This window comes from Lonchura striata, chromosome 4 (assembly GCF_046129695.1).
Source record: "Lonchura striata isolate bLonStr1 chromosome 4, bLonStr1.mat, whole genome shotgun sequence".
Lineage (NCBI taxonomy): Eukaryota > Metazoa > Chordata > Aves > Passeriformes > Estrildidae > Lonchura > Lonchura striata.
This window is the reverse complement of record NC_134606.1, coordinates 22,013,906-22,034,481: the sequence shown is the minus strand read 5'-3', so window position 1 is coordinate 22,034,481 and position 20,576 is coordinate 22,013,906. Positions and strand designations below refer to the sequence as shown.

At 36.2% G+C, this 20,576-nt stretch overlaps 1 long non-coding RNA gene across 1 annotated transcript; it reads left to right on the top strand.

The window, feature by feature from the left end:
- The first annotated feature begins 1,060 nt into the window (after positions 1-1,060).
- On the top strand, positions 1,061-19,162 carry LOC110472016 (uncharacterized). The gene is made up of 4 exons (XR_002465677.1): positions 1,061-1,118; positions 1,356-1,537; positions 17,677-17,747; positions 18,890-19,162. It is a non-coding gene; the product is annotated as an uncharacterized LOC110472016 (long non-coding RNA).
- Positions 19,163-20,576: the final 1,414 nt, after the last annotated feature.

Genomic DNA, 20,576 nt, shown 5'->3' with positions numbered 1-20,576 from the left:
AAATAGCTGCTGAGAAGGAGTTATTTAGAGGTTCTTCCTGGAGTATAAGATAAGATAAATTAACTCATCCTCAAATACACAGAGCCACTGTCCTCCTGGCCCAAATTGTGCAAAGTTCCTGCTAGAGACTATGCAGCTCAGGCCTTTACCTAATAGAGCTAAACCTACTGATGGCACTTATCTTTGAACAGCAGCCAAAGAGGAAAATCTCCAGAATATTATTAAGATGCAGACAGAGTTGGATGTGACCCTGAATAATTTTTCTTAAAAAAACCCCAAAACATTGCAGAGGAAGCAGTGATGAAGAATGTGCAAAGAAATGGTTTAGATTGGGAGAAAAGGATTGGTCAAGTTCTGTCTTGCCAAGTTTGGTTTTTTTGTTGAAATCATGGCCAAATTCCCACAGATTTCAGGGAAAAATTTATGCAAATGGGATGATATCATATATCTACCAACTGCAGGTAAAGAATTTCCTTCAAGAACATGGAGGGCATTGGATCTAATGGATGAGACGACAAAAGTAATTGTCCTGCTGGAAAAACTGGTTAGATATTGTCAAGCTGCGAAATGCAGATGGGAGTGTGAAGTCACTTTGATATTTTAGGATTTTTCTTAAATAAGGATAATCTAATATTTTTCTGTAAGTGATCTTTCAAATTACTCTTTTTCATTTATATTCTGTAAGTCACTGTTTACAACACTGATGATTAATATTGAAGCAGCAATTATTTATCATTTATTACTGTGGATGTTTCATATTCCTTTGTAAGCAGTTGTGAATGTTCTGCAAGAAGGCAGTAGCAATGGTAATTTTCTTTATTACTACTGTAATTACCTATTTCCAAACCACAGAGTCAGTGCTTGAAATGATCATCTCTGTCAGGAAGAAAATGCTAATATTTTGTTCTTTTAATCTATGTTCTGTTTCCTGTTCTTATGTTTTATAATATAATTAAACAGTTTTTTTTAATGTAAGTTTTCATATTAAAAAAAAGTCTTTTACTGTATCAGTAATTATGTTCCTGAAATTCATTACAGTGAACAGCAGCATTTCTCCTTGAATATGGTTTGTGACTGGACAGTGTAAAATCATACAAATGGCAGTCTGTGCAATTATGGTATGTAGGCTTCATCCTTTAGCATCTTTTAAATTTCTATTAAGTGGTGAAAGGAAAGCCACCTATTCCTCATATCCCTTAAAATATGATTACTAGAAAGAATATGTATGTATGTTTTAAGAAATTGTTTACCATTGGATTTTTGCTCAAGAAGATGAGTATTTATTCTGGTATATGGTATATAAGTATAATATCCAGTTATATTTTCAGAATTCTTCATTTTCTTACCTGTTGTAGTACATCAGAAACCTGCTTTTCTGTGGGCTCGCTACAAGAGGTAGAACATCAAAGGACTTTATCTGTCATATCTCCTGCTCTTTCTGCCATCTGTGAGAAAGCAGATCCGAGATCTTTAAGACCCCGTCACTAACATCAGCTCAATGCTACGTTCAGATGGAGAAAACCTCCTCAGAAACCAGGTAACAGTATCTCCCCTTAGTCCTCTTCAGCTCAGAAATCACAGGCACTGTGCTGGTGACAAAACATTCCTACCAGGGGCAGGAAAATAGAGAAAAGTCAGTCTCCAGTCATATGCATTATGTCTTTGTGTCTGCTTGTGCCTTCATCAGCAGTGGGGCAAACAGGGTGTAGATGGACAGATGTGTCTTGTAGTCAGGTTTTCAGCAGTCTGCTGCAGCTGATCAAAGCTGTCCGTGTGTTTGGGACACTCAAAATATTTCCCCCTGTACAGATATTATGTGGTGTAAGGGAAACTAATTTCATGCACTTTTTACCCCCCAAGGCTCATTCTCTTCAACTGTGTTGCTGATTGTAAAATTGCAATACCAGTTCAGACTCTTACTATTTTCCCAGTGTGGTTGATTTCTTACAAGTTTGAAAGAATTTAGTAGGGAACCAACAGACAAAAGGTGAATATTCCCACTTGTTCATGCATATGCAGAGGGGTGAAATGGAAACATTGCTTCCTTAGGAAGATAGTGGAAATAAAATAAAATATTTCATTTGTGAAATAGAAGACATGGTAAGTATTTATTGACTACTTTCAATGAAGTATTGCTTTTTCCTTGGTTAAAGTTATTAGATTTGTTTTGTGAATTATCCTAGAAGCTATGTAGAAATCAAGGCTATTACTGTTGTTAAGCAACAGGACTTTGGCCAAGATATTTTTACAGTGACTGATTAGTAAGCCTGACTGCAATATATCTCTCTATTACTTTAATTAAATGGAAAAGTAACATCCTCTAATGGATTATGGGATAGTGCTGCCTACCACTAAATGAGCTGGTTGTGCCTTGAACTTGCACATAATGGTAAGAGATGAAGAAAGGACACACAATCTTTGATTTTGGCTCTGCAGAAACCTTTTAGTGATTGATCTGGGTCCTGGTTCAGCCTGATTCAGTAATGTGAACACACCACAGCACTGAAATAAAGCACCTTTACTGACTTGAGCAATGTCTGAGGAGCTGAGGGTGCAGGCAAAGCTCAATTCCATCCACCCACGTAGGCAGATTCTGAGGCTCCTCAGAAGAGGACCTGGGTGAGTTAGAACCAGTATGGGTAGAACCATGAGTAGCCAGTGAGACACATTGACTTTCCTAATGGGTCTAAGATCTTGCTTTTGTTCTCAGACACACTAATCAGGGTTGAAAATTGAGACCTCTACTGATCTTTCAAATAACTGACCAAAGTTCATTTTTTACTTTTAGCCCCAAATTGCCACAAGATGTAGAAGATGAATATTCAATACCTTCTCTGACTGAGATAAACCTCACATTTTATCTGTCAGGAGAGTAACCTCACCCAGAAAAGTTGAACTGCCCTGTATAGATTGAACTCTTTGCAACAAATAATATGGTATTTCAGAGGTAGGGAACATGATGCTGAAGCCTAATGATCATCCCAAATTCCAGAGACAGACCTGGATTCTAATCCTTTCTCCAAATTAATATGAGGAAAACCAACAGTGTCTGCTCTCTGCTATGACTGCACACTAAGCACTGGTGACATGCATGAACAGAGGCTTTCAGACCACAGCTTCAGCTTGAGAGACATCTGTCAAAACTATGCTTCAAGAAGCTAAATTTCTTTTTGGATACCTAGATCTGATGGCTGACATTTCAGTGGCCCTGAGGAAAAGGTCAGCTTTTGTGTATTTTTTGCACTGGCTATAGCAGACTCTGGCAAGGAAGAAGCAATCAATGGCAAGCTGACTCAACTGGCACCACCTGCCTTGCTGTAGGGAGCATCAAGCCCTTCTAGAAAGGCCTCTTAAAATAAAGCAGTCAGTTTATTAAAGCATATATTAATGAACTGCAATTTGAGAAAAGCTGAATTGTCCTTAAGTTTTAATTGCTTTCTGCTGGTTTTTTTTCCCCCCGAAGTTCTTCTGTGCATTATTGTAGCACTGACCAAATCTTTTGCACTGTAATTGGGAGAGTAATTTATAATTAATGCATTGTATTCCATAGCAACCAAAACATTTCTAGACACAAATGAGACCAGCGCTAATGACACCATCCAAAAATACAATGGTTCTGAGTCTTCACTGAAGATGAATACTGTGACAGATTTTAGTTATGAATGCATAAAGAAAAAAAAGATTATTGGTCTGTCAGATAAGATTATTATCTAAAAGATGAAAAGAGTACTCAAATATTTCTAGTATCTGATTTTTAGCTAGTCTACATTCCCCATGTTTTTATTAATGTTTACTTGTAGACAGTATTATTCCCTGGGCTATCATTTGACATTTCTATACATGTTTGCCCCATGCTATCAAAAGGATCACTGTTTGTTGTTTCACAGTTTGTACTCTGCTGTATCTGGTGCTTCATGCTCTCTCTTGCTTATAGCATGTCAGCTTTTTCTCATTGAGAACTGAAATTGTAAAACTGAATGTTCCAGAATAATTTGTAACATGTTCTTGATTTTAATAGAACTCCTAGCCTTTAATATGATAATTTTATATTTTTAAACTTCTGATATGGTTTGAACTTGAGCTTGTTTTCTTACTAAGGGAAGAGACATGCTAGAACATTAATTTACAGATCTGGAGATGTTATAATGAAGAAACCCAATCTGGAGTTGCTAAAAGGAGTATCCTGATCTAGTTTGGCTACTACACATAAAATTTGTGAAACAGACAAAAGAGTTTCTTGGACCTTGGCAGAAAGTTCAGCACAATAATTATTATAAAAAAGTTAAATTTCCCTTTTAATACAGTCACTTAAGACACAACCATCAAAATAATAGCTAACAATATTATAAGTAACTCTATAGGCCTTTGTTGAATTTGGAATTGCATAACTTAATGCACCATTGAAGTGCATATCATGTCAGTCTAAATTAAAAAAAAATGGAATATAAACAGAGAAATATTATGCCTGTCATGGGATTTCAGCATGGAAAGCTGAGACATGTCCACAAATAAACTTTTTTAGAAAATTAAGGAATTTGGAGAGTTTTCTAGCAGAAAATAGGCATGGAAATAAACTAGTGGTGCTTGTTCTCTGTGCTAGTGAATATTGGCAGCAGATGTCACCCAGGTATGCTGTATGGTGTCCCACACAGTTAAATTATTAGAAATTTAACATGGTCCTGGACTTAAATGTAGTTCCAGCCTCTGAGTACCAATATTTGCATGAACTACTCAAGTGCAAATGGGAGCTTTTCCCTTTGGGGTGCTGTAGTGTTGGATGGATGGGGAGATGGTTTGCAGGAGGTGCCGTGTTTCATGTATCCCACTAATACTTCCTCTGCTGTATTTAATTTACAGAACTAAGATGAATTATACATGGCTCTAGATGACCTTTACTGTAACTGGCAAGGATGTCTTCTTTCTTGCCTTGATTGTGAATACAGGTTGTCTCCTTTTTAAAGAAAACCTTAGTAATAGCTGGTATAGGTAGTTTCACCTCAGGAGTGAGGCAGTAGCAGGAGTGGTAGTCAGAGACCTTGAGGTCCCTGCTGACCTGGAAGCCACAATACTGTGTAGGTGCATGCAGAGTAAATGGTGTCTGTGGAGTCAGTAGCTGCCCACAAGGCAGCTGTGACAATCACTTCATGGTCCAGTCCTCTGGGTGTGGCACAAATATTGTTTCCATTTCTGTTTCCACTGATGAAGCACCCTGGTATAAGAGTGATGTTCTTTGTCCCCATCCATGTCTCTCTTTCTTCTATTTGTAGAACAAGAGAGTGGTACTATTTAATGATACTGTTGTAGCAAAGCATCTTGAGATTGACAGGTGTTATGGAGGAACAATATTAATGTCAAGAGTCACTTACTGCCACAGCTATAAATCTGGATGAAAAATATTACACTGAGCAATTGTGACAAAACAGCATTTATCTAAAGCAAACTGAACCATCTTGTGGGCTTGCATTGCTTCAAACACAATTTTTGATGGGAATGCGTCAAAATGAATTTTTTTGACCTTTTTGTTTCCTTTCTGTTGTATCAAAATATTTCATATGAAATCATTCTTTCTTCATGTCTTTTTTTTTTGGTTTTTTTTTTGACTGCTTCTGGGTAAATTGTTCCTGTGAGCTCTCTTCTAGATTCTGTCCTGTGGGTTCTCCTACTAGGGGAATCTTTCTAACCCAGAGATTACTTGATTGCTTGTTCTCAGTCTGATTAGTGGTAAAAGAGGGCTTTGTACTCTTTTTTTTGTGGTTTTTTTTTTTTTTTTTTTTAAGAGAAGAAATCTCTAGGTATTAGTCCTTGATATATTCAAATCTTTCTGTGTGGATCCCCACAAATCTTCAGTCTCAGTATGGATCTCTCTAATATGATTGAAATCCTCTGACTGTGAGAGTGCAAGGTGGTTAATATTAAAGGACACTTTCCTTCTGGAGGCCTGGGCATGTGAGTAATTACATAGTCTTTTAAATAGACATGCTGTTTATTCACCCCAAAGTACATAGGATGCAAGCAGCCAGGAGCTCACCTACTGCAAGACTTATTGAGATCTGAAGTCTTGAGAAATGACCTTAGCTCATTGCCACACCATTGCAATGGCCTCTGTCTAACTTGGCACTGAGACAGACTTTCCTCTTCCTGTGACTCTTCCTGCTGCGTGTTCCCCTCTGCTTTCCTCCAGGCTGTGGTCTTTACAGTTCAGTGGTCTTTCTAACCTTGAGAAATGGGCTGATGAAAGATATTTCTTACTGGCTGATTCACCAATTATTTCCCCTGAAGAATTCTATTATTCTGACTGAAGATATCCTAATGATGGCATTAGTTGTTTTCTGCTCATTATGGCTAGCAGATCCCTTTGATTTAACTTCACAGAGCCAACCAAAATAACATCAAATAGGTAAAACAGATACATCAAAGCCTGAGACATAAAATAAGGAGGAAAAAACAACTTCCAAAATAGGATGAGCATATCATATTGGTGAGGGTTAATAAGAAAATAGTTTAAAACCTCAAATAAATTAATTAAATTAGATTTCACTTAGGCTATCTAAAATTAAGATTTGATATGCAAGGAAGCATTTGGGATAGATTTTTAGTTTTGGTTTTATGCTATCTTCACTTAGTTTTTGTTATCTTCCCTTTCCATTTCTATCCAACGAAATCATCTGCACATAGATCAGAAATTGGGATTGCACAGTGGTCAGATACAGAAATAGAGAGGAAATTCAAGAACTAGAGTGTAATTCTACTTGCTTAGCTGTGTCCTCACTCTATTGTTAAAATAGCCATCAAGAAATGCAGGAAAAAGATGAAAACACAGAATTAGTTTTAAATCAATAATTTCTTCCTGTAGTTCCCAGGACTATTTTACTGGAAGGAGCTATTCCCAAGTATACATTTGGTATATCTAACTTTGAAAAAAAGTAGTTAAAGAAATGGAGAATTGAAGAATGGGATATAATATCTTATATTATTTTTTTAATAAGGAAAACTAGACAGAGTTTACATGGTGTATAGTACTATGTCTGAGTAATAAAATATTCACTGTAATGACACAAGAAAATAACTTTGAAGCTGCAGAAAGTTGAAACTAGTGGAAAAATTATTAAAAAAATAAGGAGCTGAAGAAACAGATGACAATAGACGAAGGAAGTGCTGAAGTAGGGACAGTGGCTGTACATTGTTCCTGAAGGTATTGTTTTGAATGGATAATTTTTAATGTTTTATTTAATTTTGTAGATATGGAAGAAAGAAAACTTGCATACAGACTCTTTCCAAGGCATCCTTTGCTGTTGGCTTCTGGTCCAGCTCCATGTACTTACAATTTCAAGTAAATGGCTGTAAAGTCTATTGTATGATACAGTAGGAAATAATCCCCCTGGTAATCACAGTTCTGAAATCCTCTTGGAGATTTAGTGCAGAAAATATTTCTTTTCATGATCCTTCAAATACTTCATCTTCTTATAAATTGATCAAAGCACCTATCCCTATTATCAATCAATGCCATGTTTGTTTAGCTAAACTCTTTATTCCTGTTCCTATCACCCACTGGAGGCCAAATAATGGATCCAGGCTACTCAAGAATAGGCTGTAATAGTTGTGTAATGCTGTTAGTGATCAAAAAAAAACACATTAAAGGATTTATTTTGTTAAGTAGGTGTTTAATTTCTGCAATTTCTTTGATGTTTATGTCTATTTTTCCTTTGGCAAATTCATGGTAAAGTAGTATGCAGAAACACTTTGTAGCTAGAAAAAGATAAAAATCCCTCCTGCTTTACTGCAGATTGTAAGGCAAATAAAACAGTTTATAATTTTCTGAAAAGTCACACACATCCTGATTTTTAGATGTAGTCTTAGTTTCCTTATTTTTTCGGAAGAAAAGAAAAATCTTTCCAGTGATGTATGACAGAGCTCTGTAACTAGAGAAGATACTGCTGAAAGCAATTGTCTACTTACCATGTCTGATTAATTTTCCCCTATACCTTTTAAAAATGAATATAATTTTGGCATTTGGATTGTCAAATCACAACTTAAAAGTCTAACTTCCCTGGTAGCCAACACATCCTGTTGCTATTTAAAATCATTTAGTGAACTGTCAAAATAGGATTCTAATCAGGCTAATACGTATTTTGTATGCCACAATTCAGGAAAATATTTCCATATGTTTATATTTTGAAATACAGTACAAAAAGTAAAAAATGTTATTTCATTTTTGGTATTAATTGAACTGAAGGATCAAAAATTTACCTTTAATGAAACATTTTTATTTAGTTTCATTAAGAATTTATACAGTAATGTGTGGTGTATTTTTAAAATATTATGATTTTTCCCTTCTGCACTTTTTGTCAGTCAAGAATTGATAGGTAATAATAGTTTTCAAATTATCACAACCATAATTTTATTGTGTAGTTTCCTATCAGATGACCTAATGCTGTCATCTATTTTATTTTATTGCTGTTATCTAGTAATTTCACTCCTTTATTTACCAGAAATAAATGTTGATATATTTTTAATCAGTCTGACATGAAAAGCAAATAAAAGATATGTTTATATTTATTTGTGTAAAAAACTGCAACCCATAGGTATATCATTCAATTATCTGTGTCTTCTTATGACCATGGTAGAGGATGTGTAAGCACTGCTACATAAAGTGGGAATGAAAACTGTCTTATGCTCCATAGACAAATGAGTCTTAATATGCTGATTTATATGCAAGTTTTTACCTGGTGCCCAAAAAGGCACCTCAAAATTGAAGGATGTATGATTTGAGTTCTGTGTACTCATTATATAGGATAATGCTGGACAATAAAGAAAATTCCCCAGATGTTACTGCTAGCAAGATTTGGCAGAAAGCAGGGCAGAGAGGAAGGTAAAATGACCACAAATTTTCTAGAAATGAGATTATCCTTTATCACTGTATATTCTATAATGGACATTGAAACTAGGATTTCGCAGTGAAGAAAGTTCTTAAAAGCCTGAAAACCTAAGAATAGCCTCCATGTTTCCTAATATACATATCCCTTAAAATTAAACTAATTTGCATTTAGATATTGCTGAAAGAGAATGCTCTTTAGTTTTGGGAACTCTGAACCTAGGGGGATATCAAATAGACAAATTTAGCACAATGACTCATTATTTTTTTTCAGGCACATGTATGTCTGTATTGGAAGTTAAATGGGATAGCCTAAAGGTGAAAGTTTAGTTTTCCCATTTTAACAGTTGTTAGACAAAGAAAACAAAAATTATCACTATATGAAAATTAATCAAAAAAATCAGTCAGTATGTTTTAAGTTTCCTTTATAAAAGGAAATGGCAGGTTGAAATTGCATGATTTTCTAAATCGCTTCCTGGATTTTCTGCTAGTAGGTATTGCACTGCACTACAAACAGTTGTTTCTCTTCCTATAGAAGCATCTGGCGGACCTGAACAATCTATGCCCATGTTTTGTTAGGTGCCCTGTGAATAGTGGAAGAGGGAAAAATAGTTTTGGTTTCAGCTGTTAAGTCTGTATTGTGTCAACTGTTTGAGCAGTACATTTTCCGTGAATATTGATACAAAAGGGATTAAAGATGCAGGCTCAGAAATCCTCTAATGCCAAGTTTCTTCTTATCAGAACAGAGTTTCCAATTTTACTAATTCTTTATTTCTTCTTTTGTATGTGTGTATGCACACATGCACATATTACAAGTAGAGAAGTTGAACAGTAAATCATATATATTGACATAAAATATAATATATATTCCTTTTTCCATATTTCTGTTTTGTTTTCTTGCAGGTGTGTATTTAAGTGTACATGACAAACAATAAAGAACAAGGATGAAGTACAAAATCTTTTTGCTTTTACCTGTGCATCCATAAATATTATATTTCTTGTTCTTGAGCCACCGAAATGATCTGAATTTCTTCTTTCAGTGGGCTGTGATACTGAGAAGACAACACTCAGAGCAGGATGTTAAAATGTCTTCCAGGACAGCAGTGGTGTTGGACACTTGCACTCTTAGGAAAAACTTAGGAATGTAAGAACTGAAAAAGTGATGAACAGAGAACAGAAATGAAAGTAAATTTTAGTTTTTTTTCCCTGAGTACCATGCTGGTCTTTTCATATGTTTTCTATCTTTGTGTAACACATATAGCCAATATTTTTATAAAACTAATTGTTTTCCCCCTTTGAGGTTTTGTAAAAGTAGAAAGTAAATTCTTGAAGTTTTTGGTGATTTATTTTCTATTTTCAGTGTGTTATTTTATGTGCTCCATCTCACTTTTTGGGCATTTTTATACCATATGTAGCTGCATGAGAAAGACATTAGTAAGCAAGAATGCTTACTCAGACACTTCTTCTTCAAGATGAGTTGAATAGCCAAGAGCTAGAAATATAAGAACTGTAAATTTAAACATTTTGAAAGCATGTAGGGAATTATTATTAGATTACTATTACTAAAATTGTAATAAAAATAAAAAATTAGAATAAGTTAGAATAGCCTCTCTTTTAAGTGTCAGTGTTTTACAATATATGATTAAAAATAGGAAGTTATTAGATACAATGGCAAAAATGATAATGAACAAGCTAGTGCTGAAATGCTTTGCCAAGTTGTAATCAAACTGAGCACATGCAAAAGGGCAGGTATGTAAACAAACCCCCTTTTCATTAAGGATAATTGATTTACATAATTGTGAACTCTCAAGGGAACAAATAACTGTCAGTCTTGGGCAGAACAGCTACTTTACTGGAAATTCTGATTATAAAAGTGTTCAAAGGTTGGATATTTGAGTGATACTATCAATGAATGTTTCTATCTATAAGAATTGCTATTTTTCTTCCCTGAATTTATACTTAAAATCCACCTTGTTTTACACCTAGGGCATCACTTTCTACAAGGACTGAAATATAACAACAGTGATAGAACACATTGTGTCAGATGCATAGACAAAGGTTATGATGAGCCTATTGCAAATAGACTTTAGTGGAGCAATGAAGAAAAAATGAGGAGAAATGGGTTATTTTACTTTGTCTTCCTTGCAGTGTGATATCATAGTATCACAGAATGTTTTGGGTCAGAATGGGCCTTAATAAAGACCATCGAGTTCCAGCCCCCCTGCAGAGGACAGAGACAACTTGCACAAGATCGTGTTGCTGAGAGCCCCATCTAGTCTGGTCTTGAACACTTCTAGGGATGGGACATGCACAGTTCCTCTTGGACAACCTATTTCAGTGCCTCAGGTAAAGAATTTCTTCCTAACATCTTACCTAAACATACTCTCTTTCAGTTAAGACCATTAGCCCTTGCTTTTCCTATATGTTCTTGTAAAAATTCCCTCTCCATCTTTCTTGTAGAGCCCCTTCAAGTATTGGAAGGCTCTATAAGGTTTCCTTGGAGCCTTCTCCTCTCCAGGCTGAACAATTCCATTTCTCTCAGCCTATCTTCATGGGATATGTGCTCCATCCCTCTGATTATCTTTATTGCCTCATCTGGACTCACTCCAGCAGGTCCACATTCTTCCTGTGCTGAAGATCCTGGAGTGGGACACAAAACTCCAGGTGAGGTGTGAAGAGAGCAGAGTAGAGGTGGAGGAAAATTTCCTTTGATCTGTCATAATATTCCCTACTCGAAAAAAGCCGTGATGTAGTTTTTGACTTTTGACTGCTCATAATTTTTTATGAACCAAGATTGGGCTAGATCATGTTCTCTAGTAGGCTAAACTGTAAAGTTATATAGTTTGTATAGTTTCAAAGAAGTGGACTGCTATTCTCCATTGTTCAACAAAGTCTTGTGGGGGGAATGGTCTGACAAGTCTGTCACATACAACTTCCTTTGGGCCCCATCAGTAGTAAAAATAATGATATTTTTAAAGCTGCCATATTTTTAACATCTTTGGAAAAAAGCAAGGGTGTATGAAGCTGGGGTCAGAGGGATCTTGCCTGTGTACTTGCAGATAATACAAATCAACTTTAATAATTATATGATTATATCAGGGCAGTATTTATGTATTATACTGCTTATCATACTATTTCTGGTAAATGAAAAAAGACTGTACTTCAGGGGCTGCTCTCAAAGGGACCGTCATCAGTGTCTAAATATACTTAGCGCCAGAAGGAAGGGTGGAACTGTTGCAGCCTACTTAAATTTAGGCTTTTAAATTTAAAAACTTCAGGTGCAGCAGCCAGTCTGACAGGAAGCCTCGTTTTTCTGCTTGTATGATTTTGCTGGGAACAGAGCATAATCAGGATAGCACTCCATTTTTGGACCATGTCCTGGCTCTTGTTTGAGTTCACGTGACTGTATTACTTGTGTTAGGCAAGAGCAAAAGCACAGGAACCAAAATTTTTGAAAGTAAAAACATTTATGTATGGATCCAAGCCATTTCACTAACACTTCTGGGTTTCAATCAAGCTATTTTGTAGTTAAAAGAAATAAGATTAAATTAGAAAAGGAAAAAATTATGCCTGTAGCCTCTACTATCTTGAGAAAACTTACAACTATGTTTAATCCAGTTATAAGATCCCAATGTAATATTTTAAAGAAGTCTGATAAAGGCGAAATCAATCAGAAGAGAGGTGCAATCCCCATTCTTTGTCTGGGTCCTTTCTAAGATGTCTGACAATTGCAAAGACACTGATAATTACGTTTTATTATTCCATTGAAGCCTAAGCCACAGATCAGTCTTTGGTTGGCTTATGTATGTTTAAATGTAACAAGAAGATGAAGTGGGCAGCTCTAGAGAAATCCTTATTCAGCAAACTGCCAATGTTCATAAATTACTTACAAATATTGCAAATTGTACTCACCAGAAATCATGGCTGTAAGAATAGTGTGGGATTCCTGCAATTTTCATGGAACTTGCAAATAGCTCATGGACAGATAAAAGCAATAAAAATAATCACAGAATTCCAGAACAAGCTGGGTGGGAAGGGACCACAAGGATCCTTGAGGCCAATTCCTGGCCCTGCACAGCACAGTCCCCAGGAGTCACACAGCTGTCCAGGGGTATTGTTCAAACACTTCTTGAACTGTCAGGTTTGGTGCTGTGACCACTTCCCTGGAGAGCCTGTTGCAATCACCCCTTGGGTGAAGAAATTTCTTCTGGTATCCAACCTAAACCTTCCCTTACACAGAGGAGGCTATTCCCTTAGGTCTTCTCACTGGTCACCATAAAGAAGAGTTTAGTGTCTGCCGCTCCCCTTCCCCTCATGTGGAAGTTGTAGACTGCAGTGAGGTTTCCCCTCAGTCTCTTTGTCTTCAGGCTGAATAAACCAAGTGCCCCTTGCCACTTCTCATACAGATTCCCTTCAAGGTCCTTCACCACCTTTGTGGTATGCAAAACCTTCCTTTGGATTCTTTCTAATATCTTAATATCCTTCTTACACTGTGGTGCCCAAAATTGCCCACAGCACTCGAGGTGAGGCTGCTGCAGAGCACAGCAGGACAATCCCCTCCCTTGCCTGGCTGGCCATGCTGTGCCTGATGTACCCAGGACAGGGTTGTCCCTCTTGGCTGCCAGGGCACTGCTGGCTCATGTTTGCCAGGACCCCCAGGATCTCATTTCCATGGCACTGCTTTCCAGAATCTAATTTTCCAGTCTGTACATACATCCAGGGTTACCCCATTCCAGGTGCAGAATCCATCATTTTCCCTTCTTCAACTTCATATAGCTGGTGATTGCCTAACACTCTGATTTGTTGAGGTCTCTCTGCAGGGTCTCTTTGATTCTGAGGGAGTTAAGAGCTCCTCCCAGTTTTGTATCATCTGTAAACTTGCTCAGTATTCCATGCAGTCCTGCTACATGGTTAATGAAGATGTTGAAGAGCACAGGGCTGAGGATGGAGCCCTGTGGAACCCCACTAGTGACAGGTCCCCAGTCTGATGTCACCCCATTCACTATAACCATTTGTACCTGACCTGTGAGCCAGCTGCTGACCAACCCCAGGATGTTTTTATCAGATGTGTGCTGGACTTTTTGTCCAGAATGATCCTCTGAGAGACAGTATCAAAAGCTTTATTGAAATCCTAACAGATGACCTCTTATTACTGGCTTCTCTTGATAACTAGATGGGTTACCTTGTTGTAAAAGGGAATCAAGTTTGCTAAGCTGGGCTTTCCTCTCATGAAGTCATGCTGGCTGTGACCAATGACTGTGTTGTTCTTCAGGTGTTTTTCAATACCTCCCAGAATAAAAACCCAAGATTATAACTAGAGGAAAATAAGATGACTAGGCTCAAAATCATTCTGCAAGAGATCTGAGCTTTCAAGCATTTATCCCAGGAGTGAATTCTGAGCTCAGAATGTCTTCTAGTCATAGATTCAGTTTACACCTTTGTCAGGCACGTGCATATCAGGAGTCTGGTAACAGCCCTGCGTGTTTCCTCCTGGCCAGATGTATATGGGTCCAGTCCCTGTGGCCCATTAGTGCACTCTCTTCGGGCTTTGAAACCCTCTTCTAGGATCAGACATGGAGCATTTAGGGTTCTCATGACTGGGCTTGAAGGTAATTGTTTCCTTCCTGGAAGGTAACTCTAACTGCTGGGTGGTACAGTGGAATTAATGCATATGTTGTGCTTTCCTTCTCATCTGTTCTAGCTCGTAAAACAGGAAGTCAACATTGTACATATTCCTTCTCAATAAAAGAGAATGGAGGAGCTTTTTTAGCTTAAAAACAGCACTGACCTTCAGATGATAGAAAAAAGTACACGTCAGAATATTTATGTGCATGTACGAGAGTGTGTGTAATCTTTTGTGGTATTTCTACTTTAAAAATAGCCTATATGTTTTATAATTCAAGAGCAATTAAAATATTTTGAAAATAATAGTATTAGTTATGATAACTGGTATTAGACTGTTCTTGTCTCTGTAATAACAGCACCAGTTAAATTGCTATGATGAGGAAAGCAATTCATAAATATTGCACTAGCAAATGTGACTGAGGAAGTGGTTTGCAGTTCCAATGCTATCATTTTGATTGATTGTAGTGACAGTGAAGTTGCTGGAGGTTATATTTTTAAATTAGACTTGAATTTAAAATAGAATACTAGCTCTCTCTCTCTCTTGCGTCAGAATCTGTTATTTATCTCTGATACAAAAGAGAACATGATCTGGAAAAGTAGACATTACTTAGACTTAAATCTATGATTTTTAAGAGTAGTCTGCCTAGAAATAGTTCACATTAATTGACTTTATTGAATTTATAATGCTCCAGATAATATGTCCTGAGGAACAGAGTAAAGCATTTATAGAACCATGACGTAAAATGGTGTGTGTAGTGGTATCTATTTGTACATCTGAGCAGCACTGCTTTTCCCATTGTATCAGCAGGCCATGCCAAAGTGTCATCATGCATCATGAACTGCTTTCGAAAAACCTCCTTTTCCTAAGGCAGAATCCTTGTTCTAGTGCAGGGGCAGGAAAGTGATAAGTATCTATCTCATTTATACTTGTACTGTTACTGTGGGTAACTCCCCAGAGCACAGCAACCTCTCTTCATTAGAAGCATTATAAACAATTTGTTCTAATATTTTTTGGATTTCATGGGGTTCTTAGAATATACAAAAAATTGATTATTCGATATTTTCTTCAATATTGAATCAAGTCAGTTTCCTTTATATCTCCTTTGTAGCTCCTTTTTTCCCAGTCTTTCCATCTGCACAAAAATATTTTTTTGTGTACATACTTATCTACATGTATGGAATTTCTACTCATTTATAGCTCATTTGATTCTGATTTGTCATCTGAAATTTATAATGTCTATCTCATGTTTTTGTGTTTGATTTCAATTTCCTGTGGATAAGGTAATTTAATGGTAAAATAGAGGAGTCATGGAAGTGTTGTGCAGAACTTTAGATCTTGCATACTAAACATAAAATGAATATACTTCAGTTTCTTAGCAACACCTGCATAACAATTCAAAAAATACATACCTATTTTGGAAGAGATTCTAAGGCTTATTAGCATAGTACATTGATAAGCTTTTCTTAGAACATACATGTTCTGTATGCTGATCTTTTGGGAATATGTATCAATCCTGTTGACCTACACCTAGGAGTGGGTACTTTTAATATTACAAGTGGCTGCTCCTGAAAGTCTGTTTTCTAGCAAATGCCAGAAAATCTGCTTTCTCAATATAAATAAGACATATTTCAATGTAAATAAGAAAAAAACCCTGCAGATCAAAATCAAATTTTGACATTGCTAATTGAAACTGTTGCTTCTTCATATTAAATTCATGTGACTTTTTTGTCCTACTATTATGAATGAGCATTAAATTCTGGAGATGATACAAAATTGGCAGGAGTAACTAATATGCCAGAGGGTCATGCTGCCATCCAGAAGGATCTTTAACAGGCTGGGGAAATGAGCTGTCAGGAACTTCATGAAGTTCAACAAAGTGCAGTCCTGCACCTGGGAAGGAACAACCCCAGGCACCCATACATGCTAAGGAGCAAGCAGCTGGGAGATAGCTTTGAGAAAGAACTTGGAGATCCTGGTAGTCTCCAAGCTGAACATGAGCCACAAATCTGCACCTGGGGCAAAGAATGTTAATGGTTCATTTGAAGTGCTGCCAGTAAGGTGTGGGAGGTGACCCTTCCCCTCTGCTTAGAGCCCTGGTGAGGCCACAACTAGAGCACTGCATCCAGTTCTGGGGTCTCTGGTACAAGAGAGACATGGACATACTGGAGAGAGTTCAGCAGAGGTCCACAAAAATGGTGAGTGGACTAGAGCATTTCTTGTATTAGGAAAGGCTGAGAGAGCAGGCAATGCTTAGCCTAGAAAACCTTGGGGCATTCTAGCAGTATGTACAAGTACCTGAAGAGAGGGTGCACAAGGGATTGAGTCAGGCTCTTTTCAGGTGTGCTCAGTAAGCAACCAAAGGCACAGCTGAAACACAGAAGGCTCAAGGTAACTATCAGGAAAGACTTTTTCACTGTGAGGGCGACTGATCACTCGCATAGGTTCTCCAAAGAAGTGTGGAATCTCTGTCCTTGGAGATATTAAAGAACTGCCTGGACATGGTCTTCAGCAACCTGTTCTAAATGGGTTTGTTTGAGCAGGGGGGTTTGGGCAAAATGACCATTGGAGGTCTGTTTCAATTTCTACCATTCTGTGATTCTATGACCTCTCATTTCTCATTCTTCTTATTTTTTATCAGTTTTTATGCTTTGGTATGCAGGAAGTAAAACCAGCCAGAGATACTGCTGCAGGACTAGATGCACAATAATCTCAAAAATTTATATTATTTTTGCTAAATTTATATTATTTTAACATTTTAAAGCATATTGAATATTAACAGTTTTAAATAATTGAGAAAAATACTGCTTAATATAGGAAACATCTCAGAAAGGTAGAGTTTAATATATACTTTGATTTTAGATGTGGAATTTAGCCTGGCATTTTGTTCCTCTTGAACTGTGAACATTGCATGTATTTTCACACTGCTTTTCTCAACTGTTCCTACTAGGCACATACTGATTTAATCAAATCCTACAACTGTAGCTGAAAAGTGTTCTGAATAATAATAAGGCTTTTATACTGAATATGACTTCATTTAGAAAATATTACTGATGCAAGATGACAGATTCATTAAACTGCCTAATTGATCAATGTGCTTATACTTCAGAAAATTCTGGTTTTTAAAGTTAGATGACTTGGTTATCTAATAATATTTTATCTATCTTGTTTTTCTTTACAGTGTTGTTTGATGAATAGCTCTTGTGAACCAAAAAATTAAACCAATGATCCAGAACCAGCTTCATAAGACAGGTGAGACTTTCTAGTTCGGTGCTTTTCTATGTGAGGAAGAGCATGGAGATTTTACATTGAAACACAAGATTTATTCCTTAAAGAAATTAATCTATGTAAGCTCCAAAGCATCAAGGATGCTAATTTTTTTTTGTTGAAAAAGACATTGTGCTGTCACTACGACCATTCCACTTGTTTGTTAGTAGCCTCATTTCATTAGTGCAGATAGATGTCACCAACATAATTCTTCAATAACTAGACAAGGAAGGAAAAAAGGACAGCTAGACACTACAGTAAATTTGATCACTTTGCTATACACTGAATTTACTTTAGCTTATTGGTGCTTTTTGATGTTTACATCACTATATTTTTAAAACTACTGCTCAGTCCTATGTTCTCATGTTAGTAAAACCATGGTGTAACCTTGATACACAAGTGTAGTGATTAAAGTTTTGTTTGAAAGTAAAACATAAACATGACTGCTTTCTATGAGATTCTGTTAAATTTTTACTTTTGCCCTTACTATTGAAAAGGAAATTTTGGGAGTTGCCACTTAAGTTTCTAATCTGTAGTTTGGTTGTCTGTATTAAGGAGTAACTATTTATTCTTTCAAAGTCACATCATTCACTGATCTCATATATTGAAGAAAGATTAATCACACTTTCATTCTTGATATAAACATTTCTCCCCTAAAATTCTGCTGCATTTTTTCTAATTATGATCCTATTTCATTATATCAGTGAAATATATTCATTCACAACTAAGTCTATTTAATAAAATATCTGTCCACAAAATTAACTGCCTAACAATTTTGTCAGTACAAAAAATGGAAATATTTGCCATGCATGTCTGGGGAATGGCATAGCATTGGTCAACAACATGCTAGAATCAAGACAGTCAAAATGGACAATAATAAAATGAAAATATCTGGTGCTCTATGTGCTCATGTCGATTTAGAAGACATGGGGATAGAATTTGCCTTAAGGAAACAGTGCAAGAAACACTGGAGCTTAGCAAGTTGGCATTTGGAGTTTATGCTCTATACATAATGAAACTTCAGTCAGGATCATTTACATTGTAGTAAGGAAAAATGTTCTAACTTCTATGATTACTTAATATAATGGTTGATTGCTTATATAGATCCTATCTGTTCCTGCTTTCAGGGAAAATATGGAAAATACAATGTGAAAATCTAATTGAATAAGCAGCTCTTTCTGGTAAACACAAGCAGCTACAAGAGAAGTGAGCACTATCCTTTCTTCTGGGAAAGATGCAGAAGAAAATTATGTCACTGAGTACTGCAAATGATATCCCTTGGTGTTGCTCTTGCTCCAGCATTAAGCACAGGATATATGACCACAAGGCTTCCAGACTGTCATGCAACACATGTAAGTGAAACTCACCCTGGTCGAACATAGAGGTAAAAGTTGAATTGGATGAAAATATTCTTTGATTTGCATCATCAAGTCATATCATAATGTTTGTTTTCTTTTTCCCCCAAAGGATATTTTTTTCTCCTGGTTGATATACATGACTTTTTAAGACTCCTATTAGTATATCACAGAAGAAAATGCAGCCTAAAGAAAATGAAGTGTTTCATGACAGGGTGAAAAACAATATTTATACAAATCTTTTGAAAACCAAAGAAGTATGAACCCAATCAAATCAAGAAAAATAATTAGTAGGCTGCTTCAGGAAAATTCCCAGGCAGTGTCTTTATTAGTAATTTTGTAACTAAGCTCATGTTTTGAGTATCACTCTTTAGTGTCTGAACAATCCTATAGTGTTAAGAAAATAGAAATTAAATAGTTTAAGACATACCAATGGAGTTATCAGGTATGGCCACCAAAGGAAAACAACATAAGTCACCTGTTTAGATAAAAATCTCCCTCGTTATTGTGCAGGACTTGGTGGCTACAAGGATTGTGGCATACAGAATCCCTGACATTCTTCTCTGTAGCACTTTTTAATGAAAAATGGGTAGGAGAGGTGTAATGTTACCACTACAGAAATCATATTCTGTATTTGCTAAGTTCTGACAGGATAAGAATCAGTTGTTGTAGTCAATACTTTCAATCTTTCTTCTCTGGCATTTAGTGTGTGTAAGATGGCAGACACTATTTATCCATGCCCTTGGGTTTGTAATAATTACTCTTTATTACTATTTTAAGTTTTCAAGAGGTAGTGCAGGGAAAATTTTATGTAGATGAGAAGTCAGATACATGGGTTCATTTGTCTCAATGTCTCTTATCAAAATTTTAAACCTCTAACCTTTTTGACATTTCACCTGTAGTATTTAATAAATAATAAATCCATTCTGCAATATAGGAGATTGAATTTAAAAGTGTATGGTGCCTGAATTTTTCTTTCTGCTTCTCACATTCTAAAAGTCACACTTTCTGTGTCTATTCATCCAATTGCATCTTATCTTAAAGAGTTGTCTTGGAGTTATGTATATCATCACCAACCTCACATCTTATGTGACCTGAAGGAAAATAAGGCTGGTGTTTCTTTCCATAGTGATAATTGGATTTTGTACAGAAATTCAGGAAAGCTAAAATAGTAAAACTTTAAATTCAGAAGCTTATGTGAAATGTGATTTTTATTTATTTGAACGTATGTAATTTTTATGAATATAATCCGCCCACACCTTGAAGGCAGATGCCACTGGTGTTTTCAGAGATTTCCTTCAAATCCTAATAAACACATCTGTGTACTATTTTTTTCTATGTCAACATCATGAGATACAAAAAGATAAATTAATTCTGTTACATGGTAAATTAGGCAACAAGCGAAGGGCATTTCCATTCTCTAATAAACCAGCAAATATTTCTGGTTTGCCCTCCTTAT